The 25075-nt window shown below is 37.2% G+C and overlaps 1 protein-coding gene across 2 annotated transcripts in view; it reads left to right on the plus strand.

The window, feature by feature from the left end:
* Positions 1-25075, plus strand: part of LOC120537228 (protein ANTAGONIST OF LIKE HETEROCHROMATIN PROTEIN 1-like) — a 225070-nt gene that overhangs the window by 191897 nt on the left and 8098 nt on the right. For both annotated transcript variants that reach the window (XM_039766005.1, XM_039766004.1), the window contains exon 2: positions 16976-17077. The gene's annotated coding sequence lies outside the window, so the exon portion shown is untranslated. The remainder of the gene's footprint in view (positions 1-16975; positions 17078-25075) is intronic.

Below are 25075 nucleotides of genomic sequence, written 5' to 3' on the forward strand. Positions count from 1 at the left end.
GCTGATTGATACCCTGAAAAGCACTTCCATAGAGATGGTCATTTTTTGTTGAGGCTTCCGATTTTGTCAAGATGGACAACCCGGGAGCGGCATGGTGGCGCAGTGGGTAGTGGAGTTTACATGTTTTCCCTGTGTCTGCATGGGTTTCCTCTGGGAGCTCCGGTTTCCTCCCACAGTCCAAAGACACGCAGGTTAGGTGCATTGCTGATTCTAAATTGTCCCTGGTGTGTGGGTGTGCGTGTGTGTGTGTGCGTGCCCTGCGGTGGGCTGGTGGCCTGTCCAGTGTTAGTTTCCTACCTTGCACCCTGTGTTGGCTGGGATTGGCTCCAGCAGACCCCTGTGACCCTGTAGTTAAGATATAGTAGGCTGGATAATGGATGGATGGATGGATGGACAACTCAGGGATTATTATTATTGTATGGCATATAATACAGTGGTAAATCTTTAGTTTACATACTGCAAAAATGCATCTATTACTCATTCACTCTTATGTAACAAGAATTTAACAAGGTTTCTTCTGGTTGGTAATAACAGTTACAAAGCATCAGTAAAGTGATTATTCATCTGTGTAAAATATCCTACAGGGGTCAAGTTACTTCCGCAGTTATTTGGCAACTTTTAAATACATAATCATCACACTTGCATCTTTGTTTGGGGGGACATGGTAGCGCAGTGTAAGCAATTCCCTTGCGTGATGCGGGAGAAGATAGCCCTGCACTTAGGCCAGGGGTGTCAAACTCGAGGCCTGGAGGGCCGCAGTGGCTGCAGGTTTTCATTCTGACCCTTTTCCTAATCATTGACCAGTTTTCGCTGCTAATTGACTCCTTTTCCCTTCATTTTAATAGCCCTGTTTTTAAGGAGTCAGTCCTCTGAATTGATTTGTTTCTTTATGAAATGGCAGCCAAACAAAAATGAGATGTAAAATGAGCCAGCAGATGAGCAGCTAAACTGGGATTTCAAACTCAACCAATTTCACTACAACCAATGTATTAATGAGAAGCTGATTCTTGCTGTTAATTAATTAAGCCTGTTATTTAATTTTGTGGTCTGTTGCTGCTCTCATTCTGCCACAGAAGACATTTCCAAAACTGTTGATTTTCTGTTTGTCAAAATGTTTTGGTGACCTGAGAGATCAACCTTACTGAGACCTTCGCTTTTCTTTATTTTCAGATATTGCACAGGTGAGCTGATCATGTGGCAGCTCATTTTGTGTCTCATTATTGTTTCGCTTCTAATTAAAAAAAGAGACAACTAAGGGGCCTGAGTCAAGTTAATTAAAACTAAAGCAAAAGAAGTTAATTAGCAGCAAAAACTGGTCACTAATGAAGAAGATGGTTAGAATGAAAACCTGCAGCCACTGCGACCCTCCAGGCCTGGAGTTCGACACCTGTGACTTAGGGAGCGGACGACTCTAAATGGCACCAGGAGCTGCTGATTGCCACAGCTGTTTCACGTTCTCACTTTAAATAGGGAAGCATGAGTGCAGGACAGAAAGGAGGAAAAATTTATTAAATAAAAGGAAAAGGGCGCAGAGGTTAAAGAATGGAAGAAGAGAGGTAGGACCGTGAAGGAGAGTGAGTGGGTGTAATGAGAGGAAGGAAGCGGATCGAAGTGGAGCCCCAGGATAGACCATGTGGCCAGTGCTCAGGAGTCGATCCTGTTGAACATCCAAGTAACAGGAGCAGCCACTAGGCTCAGGAGGGATATCAAGGCTCACTGGATAAAAAGATTTCCTGCCAGCTGGTTTTAACCTTCTTTTAATGGATTTATTTGAATTTTAACCTCTACTGATCACCTTCATTTTATGGAGTATTTATTTAGAACTTTGCACTGGACTTTGGGACACTTGTTTTGTGTATTTATTTATTATAAAATCTGCCTAGTTCATCCCAGTCATGACTATTGACAGTGTAGAGTTGAAGAGGCTCCACAGAATGACAGTAGGAGCAAGGAGTTGACTCACACCGTCACACCTACTAAATAACTTCACTTTGGATTGATCCAGGTTGGCTTAAGTGAGACATACCGTAGTTCTCTTGATATTACGTACTTCAATATAAGACCTGTGGATTTTTCATATTAACAGTAATTCTACCAGCATATAAAAAGGTCTTAATATATGACATTGCACAGAGAGGAATAACTTACCAACTGATGCTTTTATAAATTAAATGATAAAAAGAAGCCTTTGTTAAGGTCTTGTTACATATACAGTATGAGTAATAGATTCATTTTTGTAGAACCATAATTATTATCAAAACAGCAAACATAAATCAGTTATATAAAAAGGATGAATTAGGTCAGAGCTGATTGTCTATTTCTGACACCCAGTCTATTGGTCTTGACATCATCTGAAGGAATTCGTCTATGATATTGTACCTTGGAAAGCTCCATTAAGATAGTCATTAACTATGTGCTTTAGGGTCTGCCATTCTTCATTGTAGTCACAGGCTGAGGACTAGAACAGACCTCATTTGTACATGGAATTTCTGCATCTGCAATGGTTAGTCTGATGGTAAATAAACCCACTGGAGTGAGATTTTGCTTCAAGAAAGGAAGAATATCCTTGAGGAATGTGATCGAATCAGTCTCTTCTCCAGGTGTTGGCATCAATGTGATAATTGAAAAATGGCACTATTTTAACCTTCTGAATCCAGTACCAGTTAAGTCTTCATGGATTGGTAGATCCATCATAAACTGTCACATGTGAGTTAACTGTATGTGGCTAAGGGCTGGGAGCCAGAACTTTGGCATGTATTAGTATGCACACAGATTTGATTCTTATGTTGTCACTGAGAAGTATGTCTGCTTTATTGGTATGTGGGTTGTTTAGCCAAACTGCAGTTCAACATTCCTCTACTGCTAAGGCTTAGGGCTGTTATGCAAAGAGTCTTACTGGATGCTTCTCATGATGATCCTACCAGTTTTAGTATAATGTTATTCCTAGTGTTCACTTCAACGTTTATAAGATGTTCATTGCAGGAAAATATTATATTGAGGGTAACACCAAGGTATTTCAGGTGGGTGTTATAAGGGAGAAAAACTAAATCTAAGGCCACATTGATCGATGTGTTAGACAACTTATTATTAAGATGTAAGCAGCTTCTCAGAGTTTTGTAAGTGCTCTTGGTCAGATAGAACATTTTGAGATATTGTCATAAGTTCTGCAGGTCTTTTGTTAGCATTATTTCTAAATTAACCATTTTGGTTTGTTGAATAGCAATAGCTAAGTGACCTATTTTTGTTTAGGTTTGGAAATTTAAAACCAAAGAAAAGAGAGTCATGCTTTGTCCATTGAACTTCTGTCACTGTGTGTTTAAGTTCCTAACATCTCTGCATGATTTGTCTTCCATTGCTGATAATGTATGTGCAAATTTTACTTGACAATTTGCATCAGAATTTATAGATGGATTGTCTCAATATTCCATAAAAGACTCAGTTATATGAATCTCTTTTTTTTAAAAAAAAAAAGGCAGATGTTTTAATTTACTTAAAGCCTGATAAAAAAAGCTTAATATAGGTATCTTTGGTTCAATATTAGTTTTATAATTGTTGTATTATGTATGGTCTTTTTACTTTTTATGAATGTTTTGGATATTTTATTTACACAGTTTTAAGCCTAATTAGCACAGATGTTTCTAGTAAATTACTTTTGATTCAATTATTCCTCACCTAAAGAAGCAGATGTGAGAGCACAGACCTTGTCATGATTCCAGTATGTACTTAAAAACAACTGTTTGCCCATCTCTCTGAGACTGAAATTATATATATTTAAGAGGGAAACTGTGCCTGTATGATGCAGCATACCTTTGCAAATCAACACAGCAGGAAGTATAATTACTTTTATGATGGAAAATGAAGGAATTATACAAGACAGAATATAATTAAATGTAATGTAGAAATCCTGAAGCAATATAACATCAACCATGTCAATGACTTTTTCTTTTTCATACAAATAAAACATTTACTACTTTCATTTACTACTATTGATTGTCTTCAGATATCTTAACATTTCAATTCTTTAGTTAAAAATTAATGATGTCTAACTATCGTCTATGGTTTACAGTGTTAATTACACCCTTCATCCCACACATTGTAAGAAATGTGTGGCAACTTGTTAGGTCAATTGCTTCCATCCTTTATCTATTAACAGTATAATTTTATTATTGCATGATATATAGTAATACTTCATGGTAGGGTGGGTCTTAGCAACCCAAAAATTCTTTCTAATGATACTGGTTTGCTAAACTCTTCTTGATCTGTGTGAATACCACTATGCCTAGAACGAGACTTTCATTGGGCTGTTTGTTTACTCACTATCTACAATAAAATATTTTTCAGCCTAATTTAATCTGTCAATCATTATCTATCTATCTATCTATCTATCTATCTATCTATCTATCTATCTATCTATCTATCTATCTATCTATCTATCTATCTATCTATCTATCTATCTATCTATCTATCTATCTATCTATCTATCTATCTATTGTTTGCAGTGAACACCATCTTAAAGACTTTAGAAGAAAGCAATACTACATTTCAAAGAACAAAATCAAACCTTGCATGTATATAAAGAGTACTTGTATAGAAATGCATGCATATGGATCATTACATCAAAAGGAAAGGACAGTATATAGCCAGAAATGGAATGTTACAGATAAAAAAGGAAAAATACGGTACTAGGTCTGGAGTGCGACAGAAAAGGGAATTCAAGTTTAGATTTAAAGATGCATTCAGAGAATGGGATCCAAAATCTAAGCAATTGCTTACCTTAAGTAGTCTATAAAGTTTTGAAGGAGACTGGCTACAAGTGACCTGAATTACTGCCCAGTTTGGTATGATTCAAGTGAATAGACAAGATGTCTAGAATGATGAACTTTATAATAATACATTTTATTTATTTGTAGGTGCCTTTCTAAACACTCAAGGACACCGAGCAATAGACAAAACACAGATTATAAACAAAAATAATTGCAAAAATTAAATTCAGACAGAGCAATTGTAATCAAAGAGAAAAAGCAGTCTTAAACAAATGAGTTTTAAGTTTAAATTTGAAAAGTGAAAATGATTCAATATTTCTAAGCTGAGATGGCAGTGAGTTCCAAAGCTGGGGAGCAGAGCAACTGAATGCTCTGTTCCCCATAGTGGTAAGACAGACGAAGGGGACAGTCAAACAGAAATGTGCATATGCACAAAAAATTCATATGTATAAAACTGTGCATAAGAAAAGTTCTACTCACTTTCCCTTTATAAACGCCAATCAATGTGAATTTTAACACACATGCAAATGCCTACAGTCAGACCCCAATTCCTCCCAGAATTGTGCCTACTTGAATGTGCAAATCTTCTATTCAGTATTATGTTAAAAGAAAATAGCAACATTACATGTAAAAAAAGAATTTCAGTGAATGTTAATTGGAGGTTCTGCCTAGGGAAGTTGAGACAATGAAAAATGTACTATTTGGTGACTTAAGAAGTAGTATAAACAACAAAACGAAATTGAAGGAGTGGTACAGCATTGCAGAGGCACTGAAAAGTTCAAGTTCAGAAAGTCACATAGTGCCCAAAATAAAAAAGAAATGGTCAGATAGCAAAGTTGACATGAAAAGACAAGTTGCAGCCCACTGTCTGAGTATCACAGAAAAAATGAATTCTGCATAATGTGATAAGAATGATGATAAAAAGGATAAAACAAACAATGTGACTCATGGGACATATTATTTATTATTGTACATATGGTAATGTATGAATACATGTACCCGTCCATCTTACATCCCAATTGATCCATTAGAACAAAACGTAGTTGTAAGTCGATGACTACCTGTAAATACTTTAAATCATTTCATCATAAAAATGATATTGGGTATACATCTTAGTATTCTAACTCAACAGCTCGAAGAGGATGGCTCTTGGGCATCTTAATCGACTTAGATGCAAGTCATTATCATGGAAAAAAAAATTTGTATGTTCTCAAATAAGCAATCTCTTCCAGTTCTTCCATTTGTAATGCCTTCTAACAACGGTGGAGCAACCATGGTAGTTGGAATAGTTTGGACATTCTGTGCTCCATTATATAGTTACAGAATGATTACAATCAAGTGCCTTAAATTTGTAAATAATATGCAATTAATTTAATTGTATTTGATAAAGCCTGCATTATGGATGCGAATATAAAAAAGAAAGGGAAACCACACAGAAACAGTAGTACTGCTTTGATGCTGGGTGCTGCTGTTACAAAACCGAACAGAAACGTGCATATGCAATGGACTGAGGCTGGCATGAAAATGTGAGTAATATTACTACAAGTTTAGTTTTTATACATTTCGATGTGAGTATTAAATCGGGCATATGCAACATTTTTGGGTGTACGTGTTATTTATACATGAGGCCCCAGGACATTGCCATCTTTCCCCATTTTTTGCCAAACTGCTTGGGCTCTGTCAGGTTGCATTGAAATCATAAACAGACTGCCTTTTTTAAGTCTAAAAAAGAGCCTCAGTTAGATTAAGTCCTGGACTCTGACTTGGCCACTCCTGGACATTAACATTGTTGTTTTTAAGTCATTATTCTGTAGCTTTGGCTTTATGGTTGAGGTTGTTGTCTTGCTGAGAAACACATTTTTTTGCAGACTTGGGTTTTCCTCAAGGATTTCACTACATTCTGTTGCATTCATTTTACCCCCTACTCCTATAAGCCTCCCAGGGCCTGCTAAAAAGAAGATGCCCCACAGCATGAAGATGCCACCACCATGCTTCACAGTGGGAATCGTGTTTGTTTTTGATAATATGCAGTGTTTAGCATATGTCAAACATGGCATTTAGTCTGTTCTAAAAAGCTCTATTTTGATCCCATCTGACCACAGAACCTTCTTCCAGCTGACTCTTAATAGCTTTCGCATGTCCAATCTCCCATAAAGGTACACATGTTGAAGCACCAGGGACAACAATCATTGTATGCACTCCTTCAGAGTTCTCATAGGTCTCTTGCTGGCTTCCTTTACTAGTCTTGAACGATCACTCAGTTTTTGTGGATGTCCTGCTCAAGGCTGATGCAAAGCTGTGCTATACTCTTTCCATTTGTTAGTGATTGATTTAAGTAGACTCCAAGGGATATTCAATAGCTTAAATATATATTTTTTATCTCTATCCCCTAACTTGTGTTCACCTTTTCACATTGTTGTCTTCATTATGTACTGTTGATTAGACCGCCATATTGTCTCACCACAAGTTGGACTTTCCAGATATAGTGCATTTTTACTACAATCAGTCAAACTCCTTTGACTGCAGACAGACGATATCCATTGAACTACTTCTGTGACTTCTAAAACTAATTAGCTGTATCAGTGAGAATGTGGGTGTTTTATATTAAAGGGGGTAGATAATTATTCAATCTGTTATTTTGTGTTTTATATTTGAAATTTATTTGGGCCATTTTACAGAGATCTGTTTGCACTTTGTAATTAAAATCTTTTTCTGTTGATCAGACAAATTAAGTCCAAAGTAATTCAAGGTTGAATAGCAATAAAATGTGAAATATCCAAGGGACTGAATACTTTTTATAGACTCTTTATTAACACAGAATCTGGATTTCTACAAAAACCTGCTGTTTCACATTGCCAACACATTTTGAATGTAATAATGCTATGGTCACTTGTTCATAGTGGTTCAATAATCCAGATATAATATAATGCATACTGATAAAAACAATATTAATTAAAGAGCAATAAAAGCACAGTGCAAGTTAAAAAAAAATGCAAGGTGGAGAGTGTGAGGACAGGTATAACAGTCTATAATCTTGTGTAGTGTTAACGTTAACCCCCTCCAACTGAACTGAAGAGTCGCATAGTTTTGGGGAGGAAGAATCTCTTCAGTCTGTCAGTGGAGCAGGACACTGACAGCAATCTGTTGCTGAAGCTGCCCCTCTGTCTGGAAATGACACTGTTCAGTGGATGCATTGGATTCTTCATGATTGACAGGTGCCTGCTCAGTGCCTGTCGCTCTGCCACAGATGTCAAACTGTCCAGCTCCATGTCTACAAAAGAGCCTGCCTTCCTCACCAGTTTGTCCAGGCATGAGGTATCCCTCTTCTTTATGCTGCCTCCCCAGCACACTACCGCATAGAAGAGAGCGCTCGCCACAACCATCTGATAGAACATCTGCAGCATCTTATTGCAGATGTTCAAGGACTCCAGCCTTCTAAGGAAGTATAGTCGGCTCTGTCCTCTCTTGCACAGAGCATCAGTATTGGTAGTCAAGTCCAATTTATCAGCCAGCTGCACTCCCAGGTATTTATAGGTCTGTAAACTCTGCACACATTCACCTCTGATAATAACAGATAATTTGGGGCTTTTAAAACTGTCCTGAGTTGGATGGTGCTCATACTTTGTTTGAAAGAGGCTTTTTGCTTGGTTTTCTTAATAAATACTTCAACTTGTTTTTTTTTTTTTTCTAAAAATGTGTCTAGTTAGAGTATATTTCACACATATCCAATTCTTAGATATTTCCAAATTTCAATCATTGCACTAACATCTTTTTTACATGCTGCTGTATATAAGAGCACAGAGAGAAAAGGTTAATTCCACTCATAAAGTACCATGATAAATAACTATAGGATGGTCAAGATCTAAATATGCAATTTTCATTACACTATAACTTATTAAGTTTATTACATAGAAAATCACCCAAAAAATCCCGGACCATTGAGAAGTGTGCAAACTGATGACATGAAGAATCATCTTTGCGCCGAAGTGGAATCGTCCCCACATAAATCAAAGTCATCCAGATGATCTGGATCTGCGTAATGAGATCTGGACCGTCCTGTATATCTTATGCTTAAAAATCTAATCTTAATGCAAAGAAAACATATACAAATTTCAACAACACATTGTAAAAAATATGTACAATTCGGAATAAGAAATAATAACACGGTATAGTTCTTCTTATAAACCTAGTTTCCAGAAAAGTAGAATACAATATTTTACTAAGGCAGCTTTTCTTTGCCTTTGGACCTCATCTTTCCTAATATCGCTGTTATATTGGCTTGTCACTGTATCCATAATGGTTAACATGGAATAACACCCTACTACTACTAATATCCTGACAAAAATTGACAAGGCACTGACATACTCTTTGTATATTAAATAAAGACATATATGTTAAATTCATTGGTGACTCCAAACTGGCCCAGTCTAGGCGTGAGCATGAGACCACAGTGCAGTGCAGTTGGGCCACTAGGGTACATCAGACAGAATCATTAAAATACAAATCTAAGACATTAAGCCTCTCAGTATTAAATCTTGGGTAAATTTTCATGCAGGCCCAAAAATTGTAAGGTCTGATTCAGTTCAATGTACATTTTTGTTATACATTTAAAGAAAATCTTATTTGAAACCAAAGTTCTAGATATTGTGATACTCTACATGTCAGAAGCAGCAACATATAAATAAAGCCCATAAAAGCTAGTCAGTTGTTTCTCTATTTTAAGCTTCTGTTTTAAATAAAATACCTTCTTACATTTTGTGCAATGGTTAAGAAAGTCTACAATTACAACTGAAGTTGTCAAGTATAAATCAAAGGAAATAGATATGTTCCCCTCATCTAGCAAAAGATCTTTAACCTTTAGCGTGTGATACATTTTTCGATATGACAGGCTGTCAGTTTTGACAGAACGTGTGCTCCAAATCTTATTTTAAAAAGGTTTACATGTGCAAAAGGTCCCCTGTTCATCACTATTAAAAGGAAACTGAGGCAGATATATTTTACTTTAGATCTGCATGTCTCGCCTATATATTTTCATGTTAAAATCTGTTAAGCTAACACTCTTTTTTCTTGTCTTTTTTGTTATATATTTGTATTTACAGGTGCAATTTAGGGTTTATTAAAGTATTGATTATATATAATATGTATTCCTTTCCAAACCTACAACAAATCTCAATTTCTTGTTCTGATAAAGAAAACATATTTTACATTACATAAAAACAATAAATTACACAAACAAATGACCTGGCAACACACCAAGGAAGAATTACTTCATTATTTTTCTAAGTTGACATGATATCATTGCAAATGTAAATGTAAATATAAGAGAATTCTGAAAGTGGCATCTTCTTCTTGGTCTTCTAATATTAACCTACGTTGTTGTCGACATGTATACAGGTGCTTAGCTTGTAAGAATTAGCAGTTAACTCATACACTGTCCCAGTAAAACAGTCTTAGTCTATGCTAGCACAAATTAAATTGAATATGCTGCTTTAAAGTTTTTTATCAACACTAGGATGTTCGGAACATTTTTTAAAAGTTTATCATCTACTGCAAAACACCTAAAACGTGTACTATAAAACTTTCTTATTGGAAATGCCAAGAGCACTGTTTGTTTATGGAGCAAACAAGAACTAAATGAAAATGCCAAAAGAATGCAAGGAAAGACAACAAGACTACTGGCATAGCAGATGCCCCCATAACCCATGTGAGGCGAAGGGGGCCTCCCAAGATGGCCACAAAGTCAGTCAAAAAAGTATATTTAATTTTTGCAAAACAAGAAATATTTTGTGCAATTTTAGGACAAATGAAACACTGGGAAACTGATGTGTTGTTTTTCTTGATGTTATAGGCAACAGGCAGGCAAACACAAGAAAAATCTGCATAGGTTAGCTAGCAGACAATGAAAAGATCCATTATGATAAGAAAATGTATATTCTAAGCTGCTAAAAATTAACAACTGACACAATAGACAATTGTCAAACTGCTAGATAACATCTATGCTTAAAAGCATCAGTGGCAGCAAGAACTGCCTACATCATAAAAAGAGCACATTGTTATGCTCTCTCAGGTGAGGTGCATGTCACGGCAAGTGTAACAGAAAAGACTTCTTCTGCTTGTCCTCCTTGCCCACCTCTTCCTATTGTAGACGACTACCTTTGTTTGAATAGTTCTTGAATTCAGCACAGAGTCAAATGTGTTTGAAATACAGAATGCCCTTGTTCCATATTTTTTAAAGACCAACAGAAAAAAGTGTTAAATGCAGGAAATTCTCAAGATATTATTATGATTCCATTAGTACAGGTCTGGATTCACAATATTTTGGGTTTTCTGTTTATTTTTTCACTGTAGTTATTTTTAGAATTAATAACTATTATATTGGATTGTTATTGTTTTTCATGAACTGCCCCATGCTGTTGAAAGTAACTGCACAATTGTTATAAACCACCACATATAGAAATGTGCCAAGTCAAAACCAATAAATCCAGCCAATCCTTCTACAAAACCAAAATGTAAATCAAAGTTGTATTCAGAAATACAATCGGTTCATGTGCCAGAAAACCTACACTATAGACTTCAAAAGAGGATCCACAAACTTGAATAATGAGTCGCTTGTGGCGCCATGCTTATATATGATTGTGCCAATGACATCACATGAGGCAACTTTTGGGACAAGTCCCTTTGCAATGGGAAGTTGCATCATGGCCACAGTCACCCATATAAAAGCAAAACGATGGTTCATTGTTATTCAAAACAATGAAGAATTGACTAGGCTCAAACAAAATTACACTAGGAAAGCAAAAATGCAGGCACTCTTTAAATTAAGATTAATAAATTTATCTTAGTCTGAATGAACCTATTAATTTTTTACATTTAAGATTTTTCATTTAAAGATTTACCAATGTTGTTTCTTGTCCTAGTGTGTGGATATAAACACAGGGAACTTCAGTTTCTGTATTACATCTTGCCTGAAGAAGGGGCCTAAGTTGCCTCGAAAGCTTGCATATTGTAATCTTTTTAGTTAGGTGTCATTTTGTTTGGCTTTTCTCTACATTCATAATGGCTAACACGGTACAACACCCTAGTACTACAGGCATTCTTTGTAATTGTAAACCAAAAAAAAAAAAAAATAACATGAGCTGAGAAATAAGTTTTTTAAAACACAAAAAATGTGTAAACTCCCATAATCATGACAGTGTTTCATGTGTAATTTTTTCTTTCCCTACTTATGTTCATAAAGTACTTTAGAGAGACAATAAATGCACTTGCCATGAAACGCGCTTGTGACTCTGAGTAGCAGGAAGGCTGAGAGGCAGATAAGGTATCAGATTTTTTAGCACTAATTTGATTAATGATTTACAGCTTAAATAATTTACCCTCTAGAAGTTATAACTGACAAAAACAAACTTTATTTAAATTGTTTGTTTTATCAGATAAGACAAATTTTTGCAACTCATATAGCTTTAGGCTTGCTTAGTCTGTCACAATTTTTTTTTTTATTGGAACAGAAAACACAAATAAAGAAGTGGTAAGACTGTAGTTATTAGAAAACATGCTTTGCCATTATCATAAAGTTATACTAAGATTCTAATGCTCTTTTGCACCTGGGGGAAATTTGGCTTTTTACAGAAGCGCTTTAAATAATAGGTGAACAAAGTAATAAATATACACACATGCTATGGTCTGAACGCACACCAGAATAACTAAAGAGAAAGAAAACTTGTGACTGGGCACTCATAGTCACAGTGAGGCATTATGCCGCCATATTACTCTTGGTATAAAGGAGCCCCAGTAGCACTTCCTGACACACTTCTGCAGAATAATTTGTTGGCTGAAAGTCCTCAGTGTTAGTGTGTCAGAGAAAGGATGTGCAGCATTTTTCATAATGACACTTGGTTTTGTTTTAATTCTCTCTTTCGCTACTACCTCCAGGGGTTCCAGAGTGAATCATATAACTGAGTGTACCCTTTTCATAAGCTTGTCGATTCAGTGAGCATCATTTGAAATGATGTTACTGGCCCAGCACACACCTATGTAGAAAATTGCACAGTCATGACAGAGTTGTAGAAGATGTGAAGGATGTCACTACCTACATTAAAGGAATGCAGTCTCCTAACGAAAATCAGCCTATTCTATACTCTTTCTTATATTGTTTCTCTGTGTAACAAGACCATGCCAACCTGTCATTAATTAAGAGCCTATTCTATACTCTTTCATATATAATTTCTCTGTGTAACAAGACCATGCCAACCTGTCATTAATGTGGATCCCCAAAGTACTTTCTAGGAGTGGAGCACCTGCTTATACACTCCTTGAATAGTGACTGGACATAAAGGCTCTTTGGTGTGGCAGAAGTCAGTAACCAGTTCCTTGGTTTTTCTTATGTTAAGATGCAGACAATTATCTTTGCACCAAGTAACAAACATCTATAACTGACTTTTATACTTTGTCTCATCCCGTTTATCAATAAACATTATAAGTGCAGAGTCATCTGAGAATTTCTGCAAGTGACATGAACTGGTGTTAAATTTATAGTCTGAGGTGTACAGAGTGAAGAGAAAAGGAGACAGGACTGTTCTCTGTGGCACTCCAGTGTTGCTCTCATCTGTATCAGAAACTTAGTCCTTGAGTTTCACAAACTGCGGTCTGCCCGGCAGATAGTCCATTATCTAGGACATCTTAGGCACATTCACCTGCATATCTCTAAATTTACCCCTTAACAGGGATGGCTGGATTGTATTGAAGACAAAGGAGAAAATAAATTAAAAGGATCCTCTCAGTGCTACCAGGTTTGTCCAGGTAAGAATACAGCTTGTGGAGCAGATAGATAATTGCATCCTCCACTCCAGGACAGTGGAGTCTGACAGGAAAACTGCAGTGGGTCCAGGTGGTTTACCACAAAAGGACTCACATAGTCTTGTTATGTGAGACATCTATCATATATTTTCTCTATTACTATTTACTACTATTTATGGACGTTCAAAGACTTTATTTTTAATTTACAAGCTGTGTTACCCAGCTTTTCCTGGGAAATTTCCTAAGACCATGGTTTCATTATAATGCTATTGGTTAATCTGATGTATCAGAATTACTATGTAACTAACCAAGTACTTGTGGTGACTGGAGCGGATTTCAATGGACATGTTGGTGAAGAGAACAGAGGTTATGAGGAGGTGATGGGTAGGTATGGTGTCAAGGAGAGGAATGAAGAAGGTCTGATGATAGTGATTTTTGTGAAAAAGATTAACATGATTGTGGGTCAATATGTATTTAAAGAAGAGGGAGGAACATAGGGTGATGTACAAGAGTGGAGGAAGACACACACAGGTAGATTATATCCTATGAAGGAGATTGAAGACTCTAAAGTGGTAGCAAGGGAAAGTATAGTTAGACAGCATAGGATGGTGGTCTGTAGGATGATGCTGAAGATCAAAAAGAGGAGAAAAGTGAGGGCAGAGCCAAGGATCAAATGGTGGAAGTTGAGAAAGGAAGACTGCATGGTTGAGTTCAAGGAGGAGATAAGACATGCACTGGGTGGCAGTGAAGAGTTTCCAGACAGCTGGGCAACTACAGCAGAAGTAGTAAGGATGACAGCAACAAGGGTGCTTGGTGTGACATCTGGACAGAGGAAGGAGGAAAAGGATACCTGGTGGTGGAATGGGGAAGTACAGGAGTGTATTCAGAGGAAGAGGTTGACAGAAGAAGTGGGGTAGTCAGAGAGATGCAGAATGTAGACAAGAGTACAAGGAGATAAGGTGAAAGGTAAAGAAAGAGGTGGTGAAGGCTAAAGAAAAGGTTTTTGATGAGTTGCATGAGAGGTTGGACACAAAGGAGGGAGGAAAGGAACCTACCAATTGGCTAGACAAAGGGACAGAGCTGGGAAAGATGCGCTGTAGGTTAGGGTGATAAAGGATAAAGATGGAATTGTACACACAAGTGAGGAGCGTTTGTTGTGCAGATGGAAAGAGTAGTTTGAGAGGCTGATGAATGAAGAGAATGAGAGAGAGAAGGTTGGATGATTTGGCGATAGTGAATCAGGAAGTGCAAGGGATTAGCAAAGAAGAAGTAAGGACAGCTATGAAGAAGATGAAAAATGGAAAGGCTGTTGGTCCAGATGACATATATGTGGAAGCATGGAGGTGTTTATGTGGAATCCTGGAAAGTGAGAGGATGCCTGAGGAGTGGAGAAGAAGAAGTGTACAGATTTTTAAATAATAATGGGGATATTCAGACCTGTAGTAACTACAGGGGATAAAATTGATGAGCCACAGCATGAAGTTAAGGAAAGAGTACTGGAAGCTAGGTTAAGAAAGGAGGTGATGATTAGTGAGCAGCAGTATGGTTTCATGGCAGGAAAGAGCACCACAAATGTGATGTATGCTCTGACGGTGTTGATGGAGAAGTATAGAGAAGGCCACAAGGAGTTGCATTGAGTCTTTTTGGACCTGGAGAAAGCATGTGACAGGGTGCCTCAAGAGGAGTTGTGGTATTGCATGAGGAAGTCAGTAGTGGCAGAGTATATTAGAATTGTACAGGATATGCATGGGGAAGTGTGACAGTTGTGAGGTCTGTGGTAGGAGTGACGGATGCATTCAACGAGGAGGTGGGATTACATCAGGGATCAGCTCTGAGCCCTTTCTTATTTGAAATGGTGATGGACAGGTTGACAGATGAGATTAGATAATAGTCCCTGTGGACTATGATGTATGCTGATAACATTGTGATCTTTAGCAAGAGTAGAGAGCAGGTTGAGGAGACCCTGTACAGGTGGAGATATGCTCTAGAGAGAGAGAAATGAAGGTCAGTAGGAACAACACAGAGTACATGTGTGTAAATGAGAGGGAGGTCAGAGAATGCACGGATTAGAGTTGGTGAAGGTGGATGAGTTTAAATACTTGGGATCAACCGTACAGAGTAACAGGGATAGTGGAAGAGAGTTGAAAAAGAGAGTGCAGGCACGGTGGAATGGGTGGAGAAGAATGTCAGGAGTACTTTATGACAGATGGGTATCAGCATGAGTGAAAGGGAAGGTCTACAGGACAGTAATGAGACCAGCTATATTATATGGGTTGGAGATTGTGGTACTGACTAAAAAACAGGAGACTGAGCCAGAGGTGGCAGAGTTAAAGAAGGTAAGATATGCATTGGGTGTGATGAGGATGGAGAGGATTAGGAATGAGTACATTAGAAGGTCAGCTCAGGATGGACGAGGCAAGATTGCATTGGTTTGAACATGTGCAGAGGAGAGATACTGGGTATATTGGGAAAAGGATGCTAAGGATAGAGCTGCCAGGCAAAAAGAGGAAGGGCTAAGAGAAGGTTTATAGATGTGGTGACAGAGGAGATGCAGGTGATGGGTGTAACAGAGCAAGATGCAGAGGACATGAAGATATGGAAAAAGATGATCACCTGTGGCAACCCCTAACAGGAGCAGACGAAAGAAGAAGTATTGGAATTAGTAGGAATAATGAGAATTTGGGGTATAAATATAATTTCTTCTGTAAGAATGGTAGCTTCAATCAGATTTCAATATAACACTTTGATCTGTAATTTTGTACCATTACAAAGTTTTGGAGTGTTTTAAATCAAAAGCAGTATAAAAATTGAAACAGGCCAAGTGTAAAGGAACAACAGTTTACCTCAGAGAAGTGGCAAACTAAAAATTGCAACCAATGTGAACAAATATAGACTTCAAATAAACTTTCAAAATAAAAAACAATGGAAAGTCAAAAAGTACAGCAAACCATAAATGTAATCTTAATAATAATGCGGACTACATATGTGTCACACAAAGGTCACAAGGGGACTGAACTACGCTCATTGTGACTTTTTATTTTAGTCACTTAAGAATTTGTTTTTAAGTTTATTGCCAGTGGTATATTCATCTGGGTTGTTTACAGTAATATAGTGTTATTACTTGTAATGTTTATAGTTTTCATTTCTTTACATTGTTCACTCAAGCAATTGTTTTTGTGTTTTTATTAGTTGTGTGCTTAAGTGTCTATTTTTTGCAATTTGCTTTAATTTTATTAATATGACTCTACCTCAAAAGCCATGGCCAGAGAATAAAGTTGTAACAATGAATCGTGTTTTACCTTAACTTATTACAAACAACAATGATGTTTACAGGCTGCACAGTTACTTGTACTTTGCCCATGGAAGGAATTGAATATTTTTAATTCTAATGTTGTTTTCTCCCTATAAATGTGCTGCAGTGGCCTCTTTGTCAGCAGAGAAAAGCAGACACATGGATTTCTAATGTAGACAGCCAAGGGAAGTACTTATTCTGATGGAGTGATACGCAAAACAGGAGAGAGGTAAGAACTGCAGAAAAGAACAAGTGAAAATAAATAATTTTGTGAACCATGTACATGTCCATCCAGTCTCTATTCTGGTCATGGGGGACCTCTGAAATGAGCTGCACTTGCATTTAAACTAACTGAGGAATGCCATCACTCTAAGCTTGTCTTAGACCCAAGGAAGCCACTTACTATTGTGACTCTCTTTCCTTTCCTTTTAGCTTCTAGTGAAGCAACACCTGCACTCACAGCCACAGCTCTGCTAACCTAATTTTCCTTGAACTTTAAGTTTAATGTCATGTGTACATAGTGCATTGTTAAGAAAGCAATGAATGAAATTCTTACTTGCATGTCTCCCCAGTGTGTGACATATTATGTGATCCTATATAAGATGGTTGCACACAACAGTAGGCATTCTGGATTTCGATCAAATGCAATCAAACTAATTTATGGTTTTAGGTGAAAAGGAACTTTAGAACAGTTACAAATGTTTGACTTTGTCTTTTGACTAATAGTTTTGTTTTGGTTTTTGAATTTTGATGATTGGATTTCACACATTTCTCATATTTCTCCATTAGCATAGTCACTAAGGCCCATATTGTTTGGACCTTCAAAAAAGCCTTACACTTTTCAATCAGTAAAATATAAAAGCCTTTCTGCTTACCAATGCACTTTCATTTTGGGCATAATACTGCATTGCAAAAACAAGGCAAAGACTCTGCATATTCAGATTGATTGGTAGGTGCACAGAAAAATAGAAGCAAAGCTGTCTTGGGAAAATGGCCAACTAGACAAAACACTTCCAGTTCAAAAGACTACAAAGCAAATTTTTGCTGTAATGAGACTTCCAGGACCAAAAAAAAGTGGATCATAGCAGTGATTCAGGAAAACACAACTAGATTAACAGAACGGAAAAGGAATACTGACTGAGACATGGCTGGGTTACAGACACAATTCATCATTCAAGAGACAAAACAACCGGAGCAGAGTTAAGTCAAAATACAACAAAAAAGCCAAGAGCTAAAAATTTATGTGACGCACCTACTCAAGATAGAGTACCTGGTTCTTAAAAATGACAAATGCAAAAATCTTATCTTATCTTTGCTCATTTTGGTATATCAAACTAAAAAGTACTATATTTCTGTTACTTTTGTGACACCAGTAAGCATGATCTGATTGTCAAATGAGATTATATGATTTTATGGGGCAATTTTATGGGTGACAATGCTGCTAGCAACATGACAGTATTTAATCGATGGCATAATAGACTTTGAAGAATGCCAAAATACAGGTAAAACATATTTGAATCTTAACTTGGGTTAGCACAAGAATTAACTCAATGTAATGCTGTACAAGGTATTACAAAAACCATTGTCACATTCTTAAACAATTTTTTATTGTGAGAGGTTTGCATGGGCATTCAGATAAATGCACTAAGTCAGAATTAAAAAAAAACAAACATTTTTGCTCTTTTTAATAGTAATTGGGTTCCATTTCAAATATTGATATTGCATTGACACAAGTGGATATCTTCTTTCTCATAAAGCAGTATGAGTCCCTACAGAATCTCATGCAAGCATAACTCATAATAATGAATCTCAGTGGTTGGTAGATTAGTGAACATAACAAAGCTTTGCCATCCTTGAAACCTGTGAACCAGTTATTAAGCAAAAGGTTAGGCTTATGTGCACCCAAACACATTGGTAAATATCCCCCCATTTCTTTACAAGCCAGTGTCAAAACTAGCTCCATGCTTTCTTTAAATTAGCTAAGTGTAATGTCTAAAACTAATTGGAATACGAGACAAGTTGTGAGAAAGCCAAAAGAGACCTAGACAAGGAATGATTAAGTAAACTTGTACCAGTAAAATCACTCCATGGTCCCTGAAGGTGTCAGTAGAAATCACTGCTTTCATCCCCTTGAAAATACAGGAACCAAACAAAACTAAGAATCTTTGTACATTTGGTTCCAAGGCTAATACTGCTTGTACCACCATAACTAAAATAAACCCAGAAAATGTATTAACAGGTATTTCTTGTGGTTCATATTGCTTAATGTAAAAAGTAATAACTTGCATGGTACATTTTTGCCTTTTATAAGTTTCTCCCTCTAAAGCTAATAAAAATGCTAAACTTTTGCTAGCACTACACTACACTACACTTCTTTTATTAGACTTGTAGCTGCTGGCTCTCACACTCAATCGAACGGCAGCTTCAAACACAACACATGCAGACACAGGCCAGCTGTGGCAGATCAAGCAGCAGTTACATCCAAGTATGCAGTCACTGTGCAACATGTAAACCAGACAAAGACTTCCCCTTTCAACTGGTTAATAGCAAAAGGAATTAAAAGCCAGCATAGAATAAAATATTTTTGTAGGCGATTGTTTAACTAAGATTTAAAAACAGGGAATATAATTTGCAAGTTTGCAGCGTCTTTTGTTTATTTTCATGCATGAAAATGGCAGAGTGGTGGCTCTGAGACTAAGGATCTGTGCTGGCAATCAGAAGGTTGCCAGTTCGAATCCGGCAAACATCAGAAGTGACTCTACTGCATTGGGCCCTTGAGCAAGGCCCTTAATCCTAATCCTGGGTATGATGTTAATCTGCAGCTATCCCTGCGAGCAGGTCCTCTAATTTACTGGAAAACCTTGGGGGTTGGTGGCATAATTGGCACTCCAGCCACCACAAAAAACCTCCCACTGTTCCAGTGTGGTGCTGAGGAGTCACCTGTTGCACAGCTGCATTCGAATCCCAGTCGGGGTGGTTTGTCGTGTGGTGGGTGAGGCGATGCACTATAAAATCAGCACATGCTTCCTACCTTACCTTACCTTACAGCATATGTTTTCTATAATTCCTGTATTATAAGTATATTTTATTTTGTGTTTAATAAAGCAAGAATGTTTGGAATTTTTATTGGAAAACGGTCTTTTGCATAGCTCTGGTCAATTCATTAATGAACTCTTCAATTCCAGAGAAATATAATTGGAACTGAAATTAAAACAAAAAAATTACAGGAAGCAGAATAGGAATCACATTGGAATTTCAGGAAGTTGAATTCACTTAATATACTGAGGAATTCCTTGATTTGTGTTATTCCTTAGTATATATATGAAATTAGTTAATTGTTATAACTATATAAAAGTAAAATATGCCTTTATATAACCATATATAGCAAAATAAATAGTTCAGTGTACCATTAAAGTAACAATATGTATGAAGAATAATAATATATATATATATATATATATATATATATATATATATATATATATATATATATATATATATATATATATATATAGTCAAAACAATATGGGCAGCCACCCATATATTATGATCCTGGCTGCAAAAATTTGAAAATTGATGGTGTTGTTTAAAAGACCGAGTCCAAAACAGAACTGAATACTTGGAGGTAAGATGGCAGTTTTAAGGGCTGGTGGAGGAAATGATGTAATCTATGCAGGAGCTGGAAGTGACATCATCAGAGGTGGCGAAGCCAGAAGTGACATCATCAGAGATGCCGGGACCTGGCGGGATTTCCTGGGAATGGTCTGTAAGGAACTGAGAGAGACAGTCAGCACACTCTGCCACCCCCTAGTCTGATGTAGTATTACACTTACTCAAGCCCTTTAGCTGTCTCCTAATCGCACATATGTGACAATATATATATTTTCACTTATGCATGTCAGAGGCTCACCATCTAGGTTCTTTCCGGTTATGTAATACCACTGCAGGCCAAGAGGGCGCACTGCCAGTAACTGTGTCATCTTCCCCAGAGTGCTGAGAAACCGCCCAGTGACAGCAATTGACATGCCTCAGCAGTTCTTTCTTTTGTTCTTAGTACTGTTAATCATTTAGTTTAAACTATAATTATCTAAGCAATACAGTAAAGGTCAAACATTTTGGCTTCCTTGAAAATGTAATCACACAGACCTGAGGGAAAATTATCTGCCTAAATAATCTCTGTGAAGCACTATATGGTGAAAAAGGAGTACATTCAGCAGATACAGTGAAATCTTTGGTCAGTGACCCTAGAAAACATAAATTGATTTAGGGACAACATTTGCAAAGACTTTTTAGACAGAAACAAAAAAGAGCAGGCTTGAATTTATTAAATTAACAGATGTAATGTAACACTGAGTAATCTGGGCAAATTATTTGAAACTTTTGCATATTTATTTTCAGTCTGCTGAAAGTTCATTATGCAGGAAGATTTGTAAATTCTTTTTAATAATAGAGTAATTGAGTCAGTGTTTGAACTAGTATACAGTGTCACAAACGCGCAAGTAGGGAGCAGGCAACCAGCTCAACGAAGTGCGATAATACACATCTCCTTTATTTAGCAGAAAAACAGATGAGTAAGCAAACCTTTTTGAAGGCCCGCAGATGATTTCCCTTCCATGTCTACGACAACCGCTACCACCCTCCTGTCCCATCCTGATGACATCACTTCCAGCTCCACGTTTCCACGTCATCTCTGGCACTTCCTGGACTTTAACATCATACCCATTGTACACAATTTCCTGTCCGTCCCTTATATAAATCCGGCTATATCACCAATATATTTGTCCTTGTTGTAATTCAATTTCTTTTAATGTACGAGTTGAGAACTACTGGACACTTCACTATTACGGGGAAGGCAAACCCCCAGAACCTTTTGAGCGTGTTGTCTCTTTCTTTTATATTCACAACAGATAAAAACTGCTGAAATTGGCATCTAAAGAAATGAATCTGCTAGATTCCCCCAAAACTCTTGGACATCGAGCAAAATAGGTTTCACAGGCAGATATTTTTTGATTAATAGAATAGGATACAGAGAATTCTAGGTTAGTTGCAATGTAGTCAGTGCAAAAAAGACTGAAATAAAGAACTACTGTTTGTAAGCCATGATATTGAAAAACTGCATAATTTCATGAATATTGTAATTACTTAGTATTTTATCAAGTTTAGCTTAGTAGGTTACTTGACCACTCTAAATAGATTGAATAATGGAACAAATTCATTCTCTCCAGCCATCCTTTAATATTGTGTCTCTGCCTACAATGTTTCAGCAGGTGGCAAGGAGTCATTTTGATAGTGGAACATGCCCTCTGGAGAAACATTAAGTCTTTTCCAAATCTGTGTTTCTTTTTTAAAATATCTGGTAATATACAGTATATCTGAGCTTTTCTTTGCCTTAGCATATTACTGATCACTATATGACTGTCAAATTTGCATGGAAGCTAACAATCAGTAATCAGTGAAAAGGCAATATTAGCAAGGGGAGATTATAAGACATTAAAACAAACTGGCTGACTTTAATTCCTGTTTTTTTAAATTGTTTGCATGTGGCTTTTCTGATTCCCTTAAAAGTTACACCAAAATCCTATAACATAGGTAGATATAAATAATGCTGTATTATGAGCACCCCTCCTGTTACAGATACGCTTAAGTCAAGTTTAGAAAGTGAGCTGCTCCATATGTAGGTTTAATCTTCAACTAACTGCTATGTGTACTAATCTTTTAACATATATCGTGCATCTTCTACATCAGGTCAATGTCAATTTTTATGTACTCTTAATACTTGTTTCTTCATAATCTATCTTGCATTCAATTACTGTATGTTGTGTTTTATTCTCTTACTCTAAATTGTATTCTTGTTTACTTTGTAAGAAGGCTTAAAACAGTGTCCTCCATGAGAAGTGCTGTATAAAAAAAGCTAATAAATTAACTCAGTGGAAAGTTTTTTTTTTAAATCTTTGTATTAAGCAAATAAATAAATATTCTTATTGCATTCAGGCAAATGATACTTTTATCTAGGCATTTTGCTTAATTTCTCCAAAACAGTTCATCCTGTTCCTTAAAAACATACTAAACAAATGACTATCTGTGCTACCCGTTTAGAATGAGATGAAATCTAAGTAATCAATGTAGACCTTAGAGTTAACATTTTCAAATCTCCTGCCAATGTAGGACAGGTAAAATTTTACTGAGTAAACAGGCAGATATGCGTAAAAAATTAAATTAAAACAAATTTAAGAAAAAGCGATCAATTCCAAATGTCAGACAAGAGTCAAAATCAAAGACGGCGAAGGATGTTAAACCAAACAAAACTCACAAGCAGCAAAACTAGTAATTAGAATTTCTTTTAGTATTTTTTTTATCTACAAATCACATAGACAAAGGAACCCCCAGCCAACATTTTATCCCATCTAGCTGATTAACAGCAGATCACGACCTAGGATGCCGGTAACGACAGTTTCACAAAATGGCAACTGTTAGAAAAAAACATAATCAAAATGAGTTGGAACCTAATCACACCAAGGGGTTTTTTTTCTTACGTGGATTACTTGTTTAGCTGGATCTGTCGGTTTTTTGAAACTCTTGTTGGATGTGTTGTCATATCCAAATCCTCAAATCTGCTCGGAGCAGGTTTGTTTTATGTAAACAAGGATTAGCTCACACACTTAATCAGTGTCCGTGCGTGGAATTCATTCAGTCATGGCTTTGCTGTTCATGAATGAGCGACCAATTAATATCGGTGCGCAAATTATAAGAAGAGAATTTCATATAGAGAGGGTTTTGTGCGATCGGCAAGATCCTTTATTGCTCCCGGAGGAAATTCTTTTTGAAAGATACCGCTTTAGCCCTGGGGTTGGAATATTGTACCTCAAAGATTTATTAGCACCTCATATTCGAAGTCAAACTAGGCGAAGTCAGGCTCTCACAACCACACAGACAGTATGCATTGCTTTGAGGTTTCTTGCAAGCGGTACTTTTTTTTTTTTTTATATATATAACTTCTCAAAAAAATTAAAGGAACACTTTGAAAACACATCAGATCTCAATGGGAAAAAGAAATCCTCCTGGATATCTATACTGATATAGACTGGGTAATGTGTTAGGAACGAAAGGATGCCACATCGTTTGATGGAAATGAAAGTGATCAACCTACAGAGCCCTGAATTCAAAGACGCCCCAAAAATCAGAGTGAAAAAATTATGTGGCAGGCTAGTCCATTTTGCCAAAATTTAATTGCAGCAACTCAAAATTGTACGCAGCACTTTGTATGGCCCCTGTGTTCTTGTATACATGCCTGACAACATCGGTGCATGCTTCTAATGAGATGACAGATGGTGTTGTGGGGGATCTCCTCCCAGATCTGGACCAGGGCATCACTGAGCTCCTGGACAGTCTGAGGTCGATGGACCAAAACATAATGTCCCAGAGGTGTTCTATTGGATTTAGGTCAGGAAAGTGTGGTGGCCAGTCAATGGTATCAATTCCTTCATCCTCCAGGAACTGCCTGCATACTCTCACCACATGAGGCCAGGAATTGTCGTGCACCAGGAGCCACTGTACCAGCATAGGGTCTGACAATGGGTCCAAGGATTTCATCCTGATACCTAATGGCAGCCAAGGTGCCTTTGTCAAGCCTGTAGCGGTCTGTGTGACCCTCCATGGATATGCCTCCCCAGACAATCATTAACCCACCACCAAACTGCTCATGCTGAATGATGTTACAGGCAGCATAATGTTCTCCATGGCTTCTCCAGACCCTTTCACTTCTGTCACGTGCTCAGGGTGAACCTGCTCTCATCTGTAAAAAAGCACAGGGCACCAGTGGTGCATCTGCCAATTCTGGTATTCTATGGCGAATGCCAATCGAACTGCATGCTGCTGGGCAGTGAGCTCAGGGCCCATTAGAGGACATGGGGCCCTTGGGTCACCCTCATGAAGTCTTTCTGGTTGTTTGGTCAGAGACATTCACACCAGTGGCCTGCTGGAGGTCATTTTGTAGGGCTCTGGCAGTGCTCATCCTGTTCCTCCTTGCCCAAAGGAGCAGATACTGGTCCTACTGATGGGTTATGGACCTTCTATGGCCCTCTCCAGCTCTCCTAGAGTAACTGCTTGTCTCCTAGAATCTCCTCCATGCCCTTGAGACTGTGCAGGGAGACACAGCAAATCTTCTGGCAATGACACGTATTGATGTGCCATCCTGGAGAAGTTGGACTACCTGTGCAATCTCTGTAGG

This window comes from Polypterus senegalus, chromosome 10, assembly GCF_016835505.1.
Source record: "Polypterus senegalus isolate Bchr_013 chromosome 10, ASM1683550v1, whole genome shotgun sequence".
Taxonomy (NCBI): Eukaryota; Metazoa; Chordata; class Cladistia; order Polypteriformes; family Polypteridae; genus Polypterus; species Polypterus senegalus.